Genomic DNA, 17,694 nt, shown 5'->3' with positions numbered 1-17,694 from the left:
TTTTTGTGTACAGGTATGATTTTCTATATCACTGCTAGAAGAAATGAAATTCACCTCAGGATAAGAAAGGAGACTATGGCTTGTGCATTTGTTCAGTCTGCGAGGTATGGGATCTCCTTTCATATGGCCCTTTACTCTAAATTTGCTCCAAATAGCTTTGGGATTCAGTACTTTCAGTACTTCAATCTGCAGTAGACCTGCTTCATTTATATAATGTTGTAAGAGATCTAGTCTTTGTCATTTTGCAGGACAAAAAAAACTCAGGACAAATAGGAAAGTGGGTGTAGCCAGATGGAGACTTTCTGTCTGCAAGTTTTCTGCTTCATTCTACTAACCCACAGACTGACCGTGTATTTGGAAAAATCACCACTAACACTCCAAGCGACACAGCTAAGCCTCATTTCCGCTGCATGATCCCATTTCTTCCTGCTAGCATACTAGTAGGAAGTAAGTGAGAAATGTCTTCTCTCCCCCACCCCTACCATCTGCTCTCGGAGTATAATTACAACAATAATCAAACTACTAAACAAATCGTTGCCCTTTTGTGACACCCTTAATCAGCTGCTTCACTTTGCCTAATGATAAACACAAACTCAAACAGTTTGACACCCTTAGTTTAGCAGAATGTGGTTTCCCTTTCCAAGCTAAGCCAACATTTCCCAACCTGCCCTACGCCAGCTCTCAATGCTCTCCAGCCACTATGGCCATTGCTGAAAATTTTGCAAGCTGAAGTCCGTACATCTAGAGGGCACCCAGACTGGGAAGTCTGGAATACAGTAATAACATTCAGCATCACATTACCTCTCTATCATTAGAAAAAGAACAAATCAAGTACAGCTTTACTACAAATACTCCAAAAGTGTTTTGCTGTTTTTCTTCTGAATGTCTAAGCAGAGGATCATCAGGGGACCATCAGTGGTCCACAGAGAAAAGTCTGAAAAGTCATGATCTAGAATAAATATCAGTTAATCAACTAAAACTTCCCCACTGCATAGTAGGGCAGTTCCACCTCTGTTTTCCAGCTCTTGGCTCTGTACCAGAGTTTAAGGTGAAGTAGGTCTGAGCTCTACAACCTGTTTCTAGGACTTGGCCCCAACATATAAATGGAATATTGATGGATATTCGTTTTCTTCTAAATCTGTTTGGGGTAGCCGATGAGCCATTATGGAAACTCATTATTCCAGGATATCAGACAGATAATTTGATGACTAACGCTATATGTTCTAGCAACGATGTAAGAAAGCCATCTCATTCAGGCAGTCTTCAGCAACTACACTGGATACGTGTGATCTGTACACCAATCTACACATTTTGAAGCATATTGAAAGGAAGAAAGAAATGCCGGATAACTATTAAAAAAGGAATTTGGGATGTGGTGTTTCATAAATGTCATTAAAATGTAACCTTATATGAGGGAAGGTCATTCTGTAGCCCCAGCTTCTTTTATGTGGCCCTAAATTTCCCTCCCCAAATCATACTAACAAAATTCAGTGGGATGATTCTTTGGTTTTAGTCTGTCCATCTCTGCAAGTATCTAGCAAAATAGATGCATTGAACAGAATCTAGGCTTTACGTATTATTTTATTTTAAGACATGGATCAGAGATGGTAAGCATGCGCTGGGCCTAAGCTTGGGAAGGGTGGATCTAAGCTTCTTGTTTCTTTAACAGCAACTTGTTTTGCAAAATATAGGAGGTGATGATTTCATCACTGATTCTCCTTCTGATTTCCCTTCTCACTATAGCCCAGCTTTACCTCCCAAACCTTGTTTTTGAATGCTTCCAATTATCTAATGAAGTGTTTTTTTTCCCCAGATTCCTCCCTTGGACACTTGGCTTTGAACTTATGCTCCACTGAATACAATTCACTTTTTCCCCATGTAAACAAAACATTCAATCTTGTAGTTTTTAAAGCCAAAATCTGAATTGTTCTTTAAGATGTCAAGTACCAGAAAGGATATATGGAAGATATAAAGAATTAATTTATAATCTGAGGCTACCTAGTTACCAGAAACATCAAGCCTCCCTTCCTTATAAAAATTATTATTATATTGTATAATATATAGGCTGTGCTTAAATGGATTATCTGCTTTCTGAGTGGATGAACCATACCATAAATTTCTTTTCTTAAGCCAAGAAAAGTATTCAGGAACAGTAAGATGAGCAACTGTCACTTTGCTTTAGTATTATGCATCAAGACACAATAATTTCATTTTCATCAGCCATGCAATAAAACAGAAATATGCAAAGCATTTGCAAGAGAATCGCAGGACCACAATATCCACACTGCAAATAAATCTCTCGACTTATCTCTTGTCTAAACAGTATACCACAACTTTACCGTGATGTCTATTTAACAGTGGGAAACCAATGTCTTTTGACAAAATTATTTTCAAATTAATGTTGACTCATAATTGCAAAATTGTCCACAAGACTTTGCATTAAAGGGATAAGGGAGAATGTTCAAATAGGCCTGCACAATTTGCAACCTCTTCAACTCAAACATAGTCCATCATCTTGCCAAGTGCTAGCCTGCTGTGCCTTGGATTTTTGCAGTCCAAGGCAGGAAGCAAAGCCCGGCGAGCTGATGAATTGCCGGTGGACCGAAATAAGATTGGGAGGCTATTTCTCCCCTCCTCCCAGAGATAAAAATCTCTCAGGTGAGGATTTCAGATAAGTTAAGCATTGTGCTTTTGAAGCTCCAAAGCCATTTCATTTGTATGGCAATGCACATTTCTGGTGAGTTGTACAGTGCTAGCCAAAATACTCCCTCTATGATCACGGATGAAGAAGATGCACATCTGAAAAGGTATGTCCAGAAGAAAGAGCATTCAGTCAGGTTTCCCACCTATTTGCTCACCGCACATTTCTAGAAAGTAATATTTTCGCATCATGGTGTTTGGTATATACAAGTAAGAATTTGTTTTCTCAGCTGCATGTGAACTGGGCTCCAATGCTTGGAGCTTGGTCAATTGTTCAGTTGTTTCTGAATCTTCATGACTCATGGGCATAATTTCACCAGGAATGTCAGTAACAGCTTCTTTGAGTTTGGCAAGCTTATGCTGTTACCAGTTATACAATTATGCTCAAAATCCTACAACCTAGGCTTCAGCAGTACGTGAACCGAGAACTACCGGATGTACAAGCTGGGTTTCGAAGAGGCAGAGGAACTAGAGATCAAATTGCCAACATTCGCTGGATCATTGAGAAAGCATGAGAGTTCCAGAAAGACATCTACTTCTGCTTCATTGACTATGCAAAAGCCTTTGATTGTGTGGATCACAACAAACTCTGGCAAATTCTTAAAGAGATGGGGGTACCAGACCATCTTATCTGTCTCCTGAGAAATCTGTATGCGGGCCAAGAAGCTACAGCTAGAACCGGTCATGGAACAACCGATTGGTTCAAAATAGGGAAAGGAGTACGACAAGGCTGTATATTGTCACCCTGCTTATTTAACCTATATGCAGAGTACATCATGAGAAATGCCAGGCTGGAAGAATCACAAGCCGTAATTAAGATTGCAGGGAGAAACATCAACAACCTCAGATATGCAGATGATACCACCCTAATGGCAGAAAGTGAAGAAGAACTAAAGTGCCTCTTGATGAGGGTGAAAGAGGAGAGTGCGAAAGCTGGCTTGAAACTCAACATTAAAAAAACTAAGATCATGGCATCTGGACCCATTAATTCCTGGCAAATAGAAGGGGTAGAAATGGAAGCAGTCACAGACTTCATTTATTTGGGCTCCAAAATCACCGCAGACAGAGACTGCAGCCATGAAATTAAAAGATGCTTGCTCCTTGGGAGGAAAGCTATGGCAAACCTAGATAGTATATTAAAAAGCAGAGACATCACCTTGCCGACAAAGATCCGCATAGTCAAAGCTATGGTTTTTCCAGTAGTAATGTATGGCTGTGAGAGCTGGACCGTAAAGAAGGCTGAGCGCCGAAGAATTGATGCCTTTGAACTGTGGTGCTGGAGAAGACTCTTAAGAGTCCCCTGGACTGCTAGGAGGTCAAACCAGTCAATCTTAGAGGAAATCAACCCTGATTGCTCATTGGAAGGATTGATAATGAAGCTCAAGCTCAGATACTTTGGTCACCTAATGCGAAGAGAGGATTCCTTGGAAAAGACTCTGATGCTGGGAAAGATTGAAGGCAAAAGGAGAAGGGGACGGCAGAGGATGAGATGGTTAGATAGCATCACTGAAGCAATGAGCATGAAACTGAGCAAACTCAGGGAGGCAGTGAAGGACAGGAAGGCCTGGCGCGATATGGTTCATGGGGTCACAAAGAGTCGGACACGACTTAACGACTGAACAACAACAACAACCTTGTGTTCTACCAGCATCTTTTTCCACTGCTCTCTACTCTTTCCAAGCATCAGGGTCTTCTGCAATGATTTGTCTTTGCATTTTGTGTCAAAAATATTTAAGCTTCAACTTCATTATTAGTGCTTCCAGTGAGCAATCTGGTGTTATTTATTCTAGCATTGAATAATTGGTTCTTGTAGGCAAAGGAATTTTGAACAATGACCTCCAGCACCACAATTGAAAGGCATCCATTTTTTTTATTCAGCTTTTTTGATCCAAACTTTAATAGCTGTGTTACTACCTGGCCATTACATATGTACTTTTGTTGTTGGTGTGATGTTTCTGAATTTTAATATTTTGTTTAAATCTGTCACAGTCTTTCTCCCAAGCAGCAGATGTCTCTTTATTTCATGGCTACAGTCACCATCCTTGTGAATTTTTGAGCTTAGGCTATTTCGATTTTTTTTTTTAATGCCTATTGCATTGAGTTAGCATTGCCTGCTAACATAATCTTTAGGGTTTCTTTTTTTTTCTTTTTCTTTTTTTTAACATTGAGCAGCAGACTGGCATTTGTACTCTTTCCTTTCATCTTCAGCAAAAAATTCCTTAACTCTTCCTTGCTTTCAGGAAAATAATATCAGCATATGTGAGGTTATTGATGTTTCTCCCAGCAGTTTTAATTCCAATTTCTGTTTCTTCTGGTCCAGCATTTCTCATGAATTTGTCTGCCTATAAATTAAATAATTAAGGTGACAATATACAACTTTGGCACACTCCTTTCCCAAATTTGAACCATTTAATTGCTCAATTTTCTATTCTATCACTTGCTTCCTGGCCATCACATGATCAGCAGATGAGGTGGCCTGGTACACTCAAGTTTTTAAGGGCTGTCCACTAATTGTTGTGATCTATAACAATTGCACCTTTCTTCAGCTATTTTCAGCATGTCAGCAGACTGCCATGTTTTGTTTGCTACATCTTTAACAATATCACAAATTTCAGTCCAGTTCTTTAAACACTTTATTTCTCAATTCAAATCCATTAAATCTATTCTTTACCTTCAATGCATAATCATCGCAACTATTGATAAAGTTGTATCTCATTAACCTTCTGTTTTTGTTTTCTTAGTTTAAATTGGATTTTTGCAAGATGGCATTTAACATTTAGTCTTTCATTTATGTCCTAGCCATCATGGGTGATCCTTCTGACATTGTACACTTACAGAAGTATAGCCACATTTGCCTACTTGTCAATATATACATTTATTTGTACTTTGCCTTTTTTGACACTTGTGATTAGAAATGGTTTCAAATTCAGACAAAGGGTATGGGAGATTCACATATTTGGTAGATAAGGAGGGATAACCCAGCTGTCAGCTTCTCCATTTTTAAAATATCTAGTTCAAATGATATTTGGATAGCATGTAACTTTTGTATGAATATTTTGGGCCATGGCATCTTGGTTCACACTATTTTTCTCAAGATGCTTACTCTTTTCTTCACTACTTCTTCTTCCTCTTCTTCTTCTTCTTCTTGCTAGTTTATAAGTATTTCCGTCCTTTTAATTTTGAAATTCTGTTAGAACATGTGAAGGGAAATTGTGACTTGTGGATTACAGGTTTCCTTCAGTCTGATTTCATGAAGAAAAATACAGTCCTTCAAGCTCCCCCTAGCATTTGCTCTAGCTCCACCTACTATTACCTTCAACTTTTTTTTTGTGGGTCAATTGGCCTTCTTATACAGAAAGTTTCTTGCCTTTGCTTTAGAAAAAAAATACTTAACTTCTAGAATCATGTACCTTGGGCTTCCCCTTTTCATAACTGATCACATTTCCAGAATGATCCCAATTTAACTCTGTAGTTCTTTCCTTTTCTTTTGGGTATGTGCCTTCAAGTCAGTGTTGACTCCTGGCAACTGCTTGGACTAGTCCCTGTAGTTTTCTTGGCAAGGTTTTTCAGAAGTGGTTTGCCATTGCCTCCTTCCTGGGGCTGAGAGAGAGAGAGACTGGCCCAAGGTCACGCAGCTGGCTTTCTGCCTAAGGCGGGACTAGAACGCATGGTCTCCTGGTTTCTAGCCTGATGATTGAACCACTACATGAAACTGGTTCTCTTGTACTTTTCATTACAGGATCTTAATCAGATGTTTTATGTGTATAGAATGGCAACATATGCATTATTGAAAAAGAGAAGCTTTGAAATTTTCAAGTTTGTAGTCAGAATAAAGAAGCTGTTTCCTAAAACTTTATTGATTTAGGGAAAATTCCATAAGCTATGCCATTTTTTGTAGACTCAAGTTAGAAACTCTTCTGTTGCATTGGAAGAAATATCACAAGCAAAAAGCAGATGGAATGGTTATATATGACTCCTCTTAAAACATGATTGAAATAGTAAGCACTACTTCATATGGAGCTGAAGTAGGTAATCAGTATGTATCTTGCTTACTAGGTGCAAAATAGTAGATATGAAATATTAATCGTAGATTCCTTCTGTAGATAATAACATTTCAAAATTATCAAATCTTCATGTGCTCTTCCTGGCAATGTTATAGTAAATAATACATTATTTTGCTGGGATGATAACATGTGGAAATTATAATGATGCTCTAGAGTTTACAATGGGACACAAATGTTAAGAAGGAATTTTAATGTTGCCCTAAATATTTATCTGGGCGGAAAGAAAGAAAACAATAAAAGTGAAGCAATAAATGAGTATGTGCACATTTGAGTGCAATGGTAATTTCCTCTGAATGTTTTAACTTGCTTGGCAGAAATACTGAGAAAGCTAAAGTTCTTATTCTTCCTTTGGAGCAAATTATTTCTAGATATTGTTCTACATTATGGTCTTCATTTTCTGGTTATCTTTTCTTAGAGCATAAAAGGTTGCTGATGCAGAGACTAACACTATAGAATGCAATCCTATGTTTACATCGTAGAATAAACAGAGAGAGCTTCACACTGTAAAGGTAGAATGCTTTGGGTAAATGTTATATTAAAAGTAACTACAGAAAGATATAACCGTTTTGTAATTGGAAAATCTTCAAAACAAATTTGGCATTATTTGATCAATTTTTTTTTTAAAAAAAACCCTGAAACATTAGATTTTGCTGAAGTAAGGTCAAGCCTCAAAAGAGTGGCAGTTTATCATAAATAACTGGGTTACAAAGTTTGATGTCAAGAAGCACAATTGTGTCCTTAAAATGGATTGCTTATTTATGTTTTATGTAAGTATATATATTTATTGTTCTAATGCTTTGTGTGAGCCGCCCAGAGGCCCCCATTGGGGGGAGGTGGGTGGGGAGACATTTAATAAATAAAATAAATAAATAAATAAATAAATAAATAAAACACACATTATTGGTTAACTAAATTAACCAGATTTATTTATTTAAAAATCTGTACCTGTTCTCATAGTCTGATAATTTAAAACAGCTTTCCTCAATCTGGAGCCATCCAGGTATGTTGGAAATACAAATTCCAGCATTTCCAGGTGGCAGAGTCAGTAGGCAAATGATAGCTGTTAGTTGTCATCCCACCATCTGAAGGGCAACAGGTGGGGAAAAGCTTATTTTGAATATTATGCCATATATAGAGGGAGACTATCCTATTAAGATTCAGTAACAAAAACAAGTATAATAAGAGATTGCAGAATTGGGGAACAGTTGTGAGATGTGCTGAAATTCAAAGCTACACTCCTATGGATATTCACCTATAAAAAGAATATATCTCGTAGCTGACTATCAGAACTCCCCTGAGAACTTCTGAGTTTGGGAGATGCAAAGAAAAGAAGAAGGCTGGATTCAACAATCCTTTTGGTAAATTCAGGAAACTGAGTGCCACGGTCTTGGCAAAGTACAATCTATGTAAGGTGCTCCTTGGTCAGTTAGCATGTTCTCTCTAAGCCTTCATGGTAGCAGTGCTGCATCATCTCACAGGGTTCATCCCACAGTTGGGGAGGAGAGTGTTATGTTCCTGCCATCAAGAAGAACTGCAAATGGCAGTGAATGTGTACCGCAGCCCAAGATATTAGCCTCAGTCCTTCTCACTTTCACAAACTGTGAATAGGGTGAGGAGAATGAGATGGAACCATTTTTGAATCAGTACTACTGCACTTCTAAAAAAATAATGGTAATTATATATAATAATAAAATACACAGTGCCCATGCTAAATTCTAACGCATACAATATAACAAGGAGTCTTTTTCTGCACAGCCTCTGGATAACTGACTCATACTATTAAATTCTCTGGTACAGCCTACTCAGAAGTGAGTCCTATTGACTTTCATGGGTGTACTCCTATATAATTATGTGTAGAATTGCAACCTGAATTGTCTCTACAGGATTAAATTGTGCAAGAGTATTGAAAGCCACAATTTTGTATACTTTCCAATGGGTAAAATCCATTTAATTTAATGGAGCTGACTTCTGAATAGACATGCATGGCATTGTGCTGTATATGAGAAGTGAAAAATTGGAACGTGATTGATCTAGTCAGACTTGAAAGCACTGTTTAAATCCTATTGATTTTAGTGAATGAGGCACATTTTTAATTAATTCACATTATAAACTTAAAACTATTGGATGACACTTTTTTCTTGCTCTCTCTCTCTCTCATGTGTATATATAGCATTACAGGGGCTCTTTGAATAGAGAGGTGAGCAACTTTCAAAGTACTTTGGAAGAAATATGATAGCTTTTCAAATGTCAATATGTCCCTAAGCTACTTTTTAGTCTACAGATTCATATATATGAAATTATGACAATTATGTATAAACCAAATAGTAATTGTTAGTGACATAAATTTTATTCATTCATTCATTCATTCATTCATTCATTCATTCATTCATTCATTCATTCATTCATCATATTTATGATGCCACCTAACTGCAAATGGCTTTGGTGGCTTATAAGATTAAAACAGAATATGAAAACAAGCCATTCTACAAAGAACGATGGTTAACCCTGAGAGAAAAACCTCACATTCTCCCAACACAATCAGTGCCTCAGAGGAGCCACCCATTCATTCCAGTCCAAAAGCTGAGAATAAAACAGGTCTTCAGGACTTACATTATCTAAAGGAAAACAGGGTGGGGACAGTTCAGATCTCTGGGGGAACACTATTCCAGGGGGGAAGGGGCTCTGATAGAGGAGGATCTCTTCCTGGACCCCATCAGATGGCACTACTTCATGGATGGGACTCGGAGCATGACAAATCTGTCCAATTACACAGGATGGACAGAAACCACAGAAGATATATGATCCCGCAAATAGCTAGGGCATAGTCCATGTAGAGCTTTATGAATTGTACTGGAAGCTTATTTAGAATCAGGTGCAGATGTCAGAGCAGGGCATAACCATTACTACTCATGCATTCTGGACCAGCTGCAGCTTCCCAATGGTCTTCAAGGGCAGCCCCATATAAATGCATTGCAACAGTCCATACTATTCATGCATGTTTGTTTCATGATTTTTATATACTTAACTTTGCCCTCACCTTTAAGTTTTTCAGTGGGTCTATCAAGAAATGGCACAGAGCAAGAGGTAACTAAGGCATGAATAACTGTGAGGAGATCCTCCTGGTCCAGGAATGGACACAACCGTGCACAAGATGGATCTATGCCAAGGCCTTCCTGGCCATAGCTTCCAGCTACTCTTCCAGCAGGAGCTGAGAGTCCAGGAGGACCCGCTGATTGTGCACTGTCCCAAATGGGGAAGTGAGGCCTCATCCAGAACTAAAGGTGGAAAATCCCCAGACCTGGATGGCCTCAACATCCATAGCCACTCAGTCTAGCTAGAGTTGAGCCTGATTCTGTCCTTCCTCATCCACTCCCCCAATAGCCTCTAGGCACTGGGACAAGACTTTGATGGCAGTTATCTCAATTTAACTGCAAAATCTTTCTATTAAACTACAATGTTGCTGATAAATACAGAAAAGAGCATTCAGCTTCTAAAACAGGAAAGGCAGTTTCATTCTTCAGGGGGTCCAAATCATCTCCAAGATTCACAATTGTCTCAAAGAAAACTACTTTTCCAGGACTTTTTAAAAATGTGATAAACCAATATCTTTTGCCATCGGCCTTCCTAGATGGAGCTCGTGGGATTTACACTCCAGACTTCCCCAGAGCACTTTTGCCCTGGCACCATTTCTTGATAGTCACGGCTGAAAGACTTGAAGATGAGGGCATTGTTAAGCACATAAATAACATGAAACAAATATGTATCAATATGAACATTATAGCTTTGAATGCATAGGGTTAGTGCAATATTTTACAGGAAAAAACATGGAAAAATAATTTGTTGTCTGATGTGTTTTTAATTCACATAAATTTTCCCTTCAAAAATGATACTCTTTTGGATCAGGCAAAAATTGCAGAAATAAAAGATGGCAACAGGTGGCGCTGTGGTTCAAGTACATCAAGTTTTTTTGTACTATTAGTGGGAATTATAACTGTGTTTTCCCACAATTTGAAAAGGAGCTGCATTAACCTTCAAATCACCAAAAGCATTCATTTTGACTAAAATGACCCTGCTACCATATTTTATCTCATTACTCTGCCAGTTACTCTTACAGCCATAGTGTCAGAGGCCTTTGCAACTGCCTGGATGAGTCCCTGCAGTTTTCTTGGCAAGATTTTGGAAGTGATTTGTCATTGCTTCCTTCCTAGGGCTGAGCTAGATTGACTGGCCCAAGGTCACCCAGCTGGCTTCATACCTAAGGTGGGACTAGAACTCATGGTCTGCCAGTTTCTAGCCCAGTGCCTTACGCACTACACCAGACTGGCTCTCACTTTATACCCTAGTCTGATCGTATTGCTATATTAGACCTATGTCACACAATGATTACTTTTGTACAGTTGTTTTTCTCTATCACCAAGGTTGTTTGGGTAAATGCTATGGCAGATGGAAACGTGCTTGCTTATGTGGCTTGTTCCAAACTCTTCTGTTGTCAGTAAGATAAATTATTATAACCAAAACAACAACACACAATTTAATTTCTCTGTTTAGAATGCAAAGCAGTGGTATTCAATTGCTATATAACTGGTTCAGAGAAACATGATATTGTTTTGATTTATATTCATAGGAAAGTTCTCTTGCAAACCTAAGCAAAGCCTTGTTTCTCCTATAGTAAGGATGGATCATTTGTGATCAGGGAGCTTAGAGTAGACACTGGAGTTCCCAAAATACTCTTGACATAAACCTGGTTCCAAAGATGCTTTTTATTGTAAAATTAAGTTTGTTTGTTTCAAGCCAAGCTGTGCAAACAAAAAGGCTCTTGATTTCCTATTGTTGGAAAATACTGACTTGGAGGGTTAAACTAGGCGTTATATGTCAGCTCGCTCCCAAATCTCTGCCATGTTATCATGGACAAGTGAAAGAATCTAAAGAACTGTTATTCTGTAGTTTTACAGACAGTAAGATTCTCTAACTGAAATATTAAGATTCATAACAGATATTTGTATGTTGTCCTTTCATACAAAATTTCCTGAGTTCTCCTATATCACAGTAAAAAAACATAAGGAAGAGGAAGCAGTTTTTAAAAAGCTGGATAAAAATAACTGTCACAACTAACATTTTACCTAAAAGGTCCAGAGATATGAAATAGTCTTGGGTTGACAATAAAAGGACAAAAAGCAAGTGACAGTGCGCTGAGAAACACCAGAAGGAGGAGGAGGAGGAGGAGGAGGAACAGAAGAAGAAGAGGAGGAGGAGGAGGAACAGAAGAAGAAGAAGGGGAGGAGGAGGAGGAGGAGGAGTACATGCAGGTAACACACGGCAAAATGTCCTTCACATAGTTTACTTTAAGCCTTTTTCTAGACCAAGGGCATATATTTCATTGGAGTGCAGTCTCTGCTATCACTTGTAGTTTAGGGCTAAGTGGGGTTGGAAAACTCCTGAGCACCACTAGGTAACAGCAAGGAAATACAGAAAACTAGCACTTGCTTCTGTCTGGTGCCTGTCTGGAGTTTTGCAACCTAGATCTGAAAGCCCTAGCCCTGAGGCTCAACTAGTTATCCCTATTTCTCTGCCTTCTGCACATACGAGTCAGAGACTGAAAAGCATTTCAGGAGAGGATTCTTTGGGGAGATTCCTAATAGGGAGAAAGTGAAAAGAAGCCCAGCTAGAATGGGGGAGATGCTGTAGGAAGAGCCTGAAGCCCTGGCTTTTCATCAAAAAATAAATGTGTCAGAATTGTATCTTTTCAAGAGGTGAGTCAAGAACTTTCCTTTTAGAGCCAGGATCCAACTGATGTGATGGTGGAAGATCTGCATCTTCAGTGAAAGGTTGGCTGCAATTGTGGGGATGGACATGTGACCTAATTTACAAAGGACAGACCTTGAAATAAAGACATCCTCTACTTGAAGGGCTACCCAGATCATGTCAGTATTTATGTAGTGTAATGTGTTTCCATCTAGATTGTATGCTGATTATTTCCTAAATTTGCACCTATGTCTATAACATACATATGTATTTTTAAGACACATCTATAACCTTTTTTTGCAGATGCATTTCACTTTGAGGGGTGATGTGAAGTGGTGATTCTACTCCATTTTGTGCAAAATAGACTTTTATTTAAAACACCCGAACAGATGCTTGGGCAACAAGTGATGAACTGCTTGCCTATACTGCATTCTGCCCTGAACCACCAAGTTAATTTCTAGTATTTGTGCCTTGATAGCGGACACGTGTCAAGCAGAAGAGGGCAGAGTTGGTAGCTAATCAGACGCAAATAAAACAAATGGCTTTCTCTGTCCCTTTAACACAAGTCTGATATATAAAAATCAGCCACAGATGGTTTTTGTGACATCTAAGTGCTTTTAAAGGGAAAAAGACCACTATATAGTAACAGTCCAGTCAGGAGGCATTGGGAGGGTGAAGAAAGAATTACACCTCTCTTTTGTTTTAGGCTTCTCTTGTTCTTTATATATGATTGGGGAAGAATCATGTTTAAAAGCACAGGTCTGCCACCATGCCATGCAGTTGGGTCTGCAGGCTATGTGCTGAATTGTCTAGAAAAGTTCTCTGATTTATTGTTTTGTTTTGCTTTTATTTTATGTTGCCCTGAGCAGAGCTTTTGGAACGGTGGCTGATATTTTTGTTTAAAGTCATAAATAAAATATACCCCTTATGCAAAAAAGAAAAAAGAAAAAAGAAAAGAAAAACGAAAAATGTAGATCAGAAAATGAGTTCATAAAAGCATTAACATTTATTTATGCATTTTCTCATTACACACACACAAACACATTTTCATTCCTCACATTATAAATTTACAGTACTGGTGGTGACTACTTTTAAAGACTAAACTAGTTTGAGACTAGGTTATTTGAACAACTGCTTGTAGCAGCTGTTTGGGCCTTAAGAGTGGCCTGAGGATCTATTAGCTTGATCGGAGTAAGAGAAAGGGCCTTTTCTGTGGTGGTCCTAACCTTTTGGATGTTTTCCCACAGGTTGTGTACTCAGCTTAAAAAGCAGACTTAATGATCTGCATAGTTCAGTCCACTTTTAACTAAATAATGGTGCTGTGTTCCCTAGCTATTACCCATCTTGGATGTATTTCATTATGTGTGTATCTCCCCTTTCTCCAACTTGCATGGGGCAGGATGTGCAGTTCCTTCTATTTTATCCTAATCCATGTTTGTGTGGATAGTTCCTGCTCTATTTTGTTTGTATATATTTGCTTTATCTGGTCACTGACAGAAATAAATATTATCGTCATTATATCCTTACAAAAACCTTGTAAGTAGAATGACAATGTATTGTCGAAGGCTTTCACGGCTGGCATACGATGGCTGGTGTGGGTCTTCCGGGCTGTGTGGCCGTGTTCTTGAAGTTTTGTTTCCTAACGTTTCGCCAGCACCTGTGACCGGCATCTTCAGAGTGCAGGAGCACAGACAGGAGCTGTTCTCTCTGTGCCCGGGCTCTGTGCCCGGGCCCACTCTGCACTCTGAAGATGCCGGTCACAGGTGCTGGCGAAACGTTAGGAAACAAAACTTCAAGAACACGGCCACACAGCCCGGAAGACCCACACCAGCCATAGAATGACAATATCTCAGTGACCACTAGATGGTAGCAAAGGGTTACAGTTTTCTGTAGCTTTCTGCTGATACCTAGTGGTCATCTATGCAGCTCAGATCTGATTGTCTGTCTTAAAAATCAGGAGGAGTCTGGTAGCACCTCTTCCAAATGACAAATTTTATTAAAAGGCACAAGTGGCTCATGAAAGTGCATGCCTTGTTAGTCGAAAAGGTGCTACCAGACTCCCTCTCATTTAAAAGTAACTTAGTGTAAGGAACAGCGGCTAGATTCGCCCTTCACTGTAATCTTGCTTAGCATAATCTCAGCCACTGTGGAATATAAGCCATCATTTCAGGCTTAACATATGATCCAGGTCATTGTGGTTTGCTAATCATAGTTAACCTTGACTATAGTACAGCCCCAAATCAACTAACACTTTGAGGCTGAGCAGGAAGTTGAAAATACATCCCAAAAGAAGATAATGACAAGCTATTTCCATACTGTCACCAAGATACTACATGGACATATCAATGTGATTACCAGGATTGATCCCAGGTGATCACATTGAGTTATGATTGGCTCCAGGACACTACCTTTAATCAAATTGAGAAACTAAAGGTTGATGTCTGTAACCTTCCATCTACCATCCAAATGTTTCATTCTTCTTAAACCCTATACTCAACAAAACAGACTATAAAATACCTATAAAAAGTTCCATGAAAGTGCAGAATTCTATGTACTTAGGGCTTCCTCTATGAATATTTCTTCTTTGAGGATATTTGCATATAACTTTTGTTATGTGTGGGACTCAACAACTATCCTATTCATGGAATTAATATTTCATTTTTTCATTAGAATTTTACGCTGTGGGATATTTAATTCCTTTAAGTAGTCTGTGCTCTGTTGAAGTTTGCTTCATTGTTTGTTTTAAAGAATGATGGCATTGCCTTTTTAAATGGCACAATGCGCTGTTAACTGCCAGACAAATGTAAAACACATTCCTCTTTTAAAATTTTATGGGGTATTAATAACATTGAGTTACAGTAGCATTAATTTTTGATTCCAAGAAGGAGTACTTAAAATCAATGACCACTGTTTTGATGAGAGAGATGTGGCTCCCTTATTTCCCCCCCAAGTCACCAAATCAAAAGATCAAATTTTGTCCTAAGCCTAAGTCCATTGTATGAAGAGTTGGCAAAATGTTAACTTTATGAATATACAACCGGGTCCAAATTCTGAACTTTGTGCTAAAAAAAAGAAAGAAAGAAAGGAACAGGCTTGACTCACTTATTTCATTATCTCCAGGATCAGCGTTAATACTTAGTCTCATTCAATTGATTTCAATTGGGGGCAGTTTGAGGATTGATGCCTTGATGATGACCACCTTCACTCTGTGTTAATGGAACAAGTTATTATTGATAATGTGGTCTAAAGGCAGAGTTTAAATTAATGGAAACTGTTACAGCAGGGATGGAGGTAAAAAGGAAAGCTTATGAGAGATGTTTGATATTTTTGTGCAATAATAAAGCACTCTCTCTGCACACATGAAGGCTTAGCTTTTATAAAGGTTTGCAAATATTCACTTTCTTGATCATCTTTAATGAATAAAAATTGTATCAGGTGATCAGGCAGGTGAGTTTTACGGATTACTATTTTGAGCCTCAGAATGACTAACCTAACTATATGTGGATTGGCAGGCTAGTACTTTTTAAGGGTTTATTCACAATTCTGAGTTACATAAGGGCTATCAGATAAATAAGTCTAAATAATTTGTTTGCTGAAAACTAATGTCATAAACTTATAATGCACTAGCATAATGAAAAATAGGTCATACTATCATTTCCTCAAAATGCTCATAAACTGGTTCATGCTGAACCACATCATGTTATGTTTAATCAAAGTTTCTCAAGCTAAATTTGGCTGAATTGACACAAAACACTAAAATAAAACACATTTTGGGGAAGATTCAATTGCCAGCTCTGACCAAATTAGAACCTTTTGTCCAATTCCAGCCGGTGAATGATGGGAATTTTGTCATACTACTCACAAGGAAGAAATGAGATGGAGAAGGTTACCCTGAAGTGCTTTTGTGGTTTATGGTTCATCTGTACACACTGCCAGCCATGGTGTGAAAATGCCCAGCTAACATATGTTGAGGACATGACTGTACAATGTTGTCCTCAACTTGCTCCTCAACCTATTGTGAAGGCAGTTTCCACCTGTTTTCTTGTTCTGAGTCAAAAGGAGTGTTTTCCAGTGTCTTCCATCCAAGTTGCACCATCCAATTTGTCTGAGGCATATTGTGCCAAGATAAGATTAGAGGCAAGAGCCTTCACGGTTCCAATTGGCCACTTGAGGCTGCTGTGGGCACACCTCCCCTCTGGTTCCAGGCCACTGATTTTCAAGGTCAGTTGTCTTTTGGCAGAAGTCTCAGGGCTCTCCTCCCATGCCCAAAAGTCACCCCTCTCACTCTCTTGCCAACCTATGGGTAGCAGGAAAAGCAGAGAGAGGAAGGAAAAAGTGCAGGCACCCAAAAGACCCGGTTCTTTCCATGGGAGTGGGGGAAGCAGGTCTTCCACTGTCAGTTCTCTAATCCCAGCGATTAGAACAGAGAACTGGGAGCAAGGAAGCCATTCTTCCCCACTTCTCTCCCCAATCCCCATTCTCTTCCCACTGATGGGACAAAAGAACTGTTTTTTTTCATGGAGTGGCAGCTTTCCCCATTTCCTCATGGGAAAGGAACTGGAGGAGGGAGCAGCTCTTCAAGCAGAATCTGCTCATCCTCACCAGTTCAGGAGTTGCAGCCCCTAAACCCCAGGGTTGGCCATTTATATGGGTGTCCAGAAGCCACCCAGAAGACTTCTGGGCATGTGTCAGGAACATCTCCGGTGGCTGTGATTCAGCTGCCCAACTCCTCCAGGGGGTGCTTTTGACCCAGGTCCAGCCCCTTCACTCTGGGAGGGGAAGTGGAGGAAAACAGCCCCCACTACATGGGGCAGGGAGAAAGCAGGTCTTCTCTCCCTTACAGTGGCTCATAAACGCTGGGAGAGAGAAGAGGGGAAACTATTTCTAGAGAGGCTTTTTTGCGGCCAGCCCTCTGTTCCCATGGAGCGGCCACTCTGTGAAACCGGAGTCTCAGAGAGCCAGGCACCAAAGGATGTGCTCCCCTGTGCAGTTACACTCCCATATTCTGCTCCGTTGCAAAGGCACGAAGAGTAGGGGCTGGATTTGCGATCAGCACTTCTTTGATTCGGCATACGGTACTTTTCTGCCGGCTCCTTCACTGGATGGCCGCCCTGTACTGTTGCCATGCCAAGAGCCTCCTCACACCTAAGCTGTAAAACGCTCCGAACGCGGAACAGCGCCACGCACA

The sequence above is a fragment of the Python bivittatus genome, unplaced genomic scaffold (assembly GCF_059951505.1).
Source record: "Python bivittatus isolate LINGU-HERP-01145 unplaced genomic scaffold, Pbiv_v1 ctg000700_np1212, whole genome shotgun sequence".
NCBI lineage: Eukaryota > Metazoa > Chordata > Lepidosauria > Squamata > Pythonidae > Python > Python bivittatus.
The sequence above is the reverse complement of the archived record's forward strand: the minus strand, read 5'-3'. Positions refer to the sequence as shown.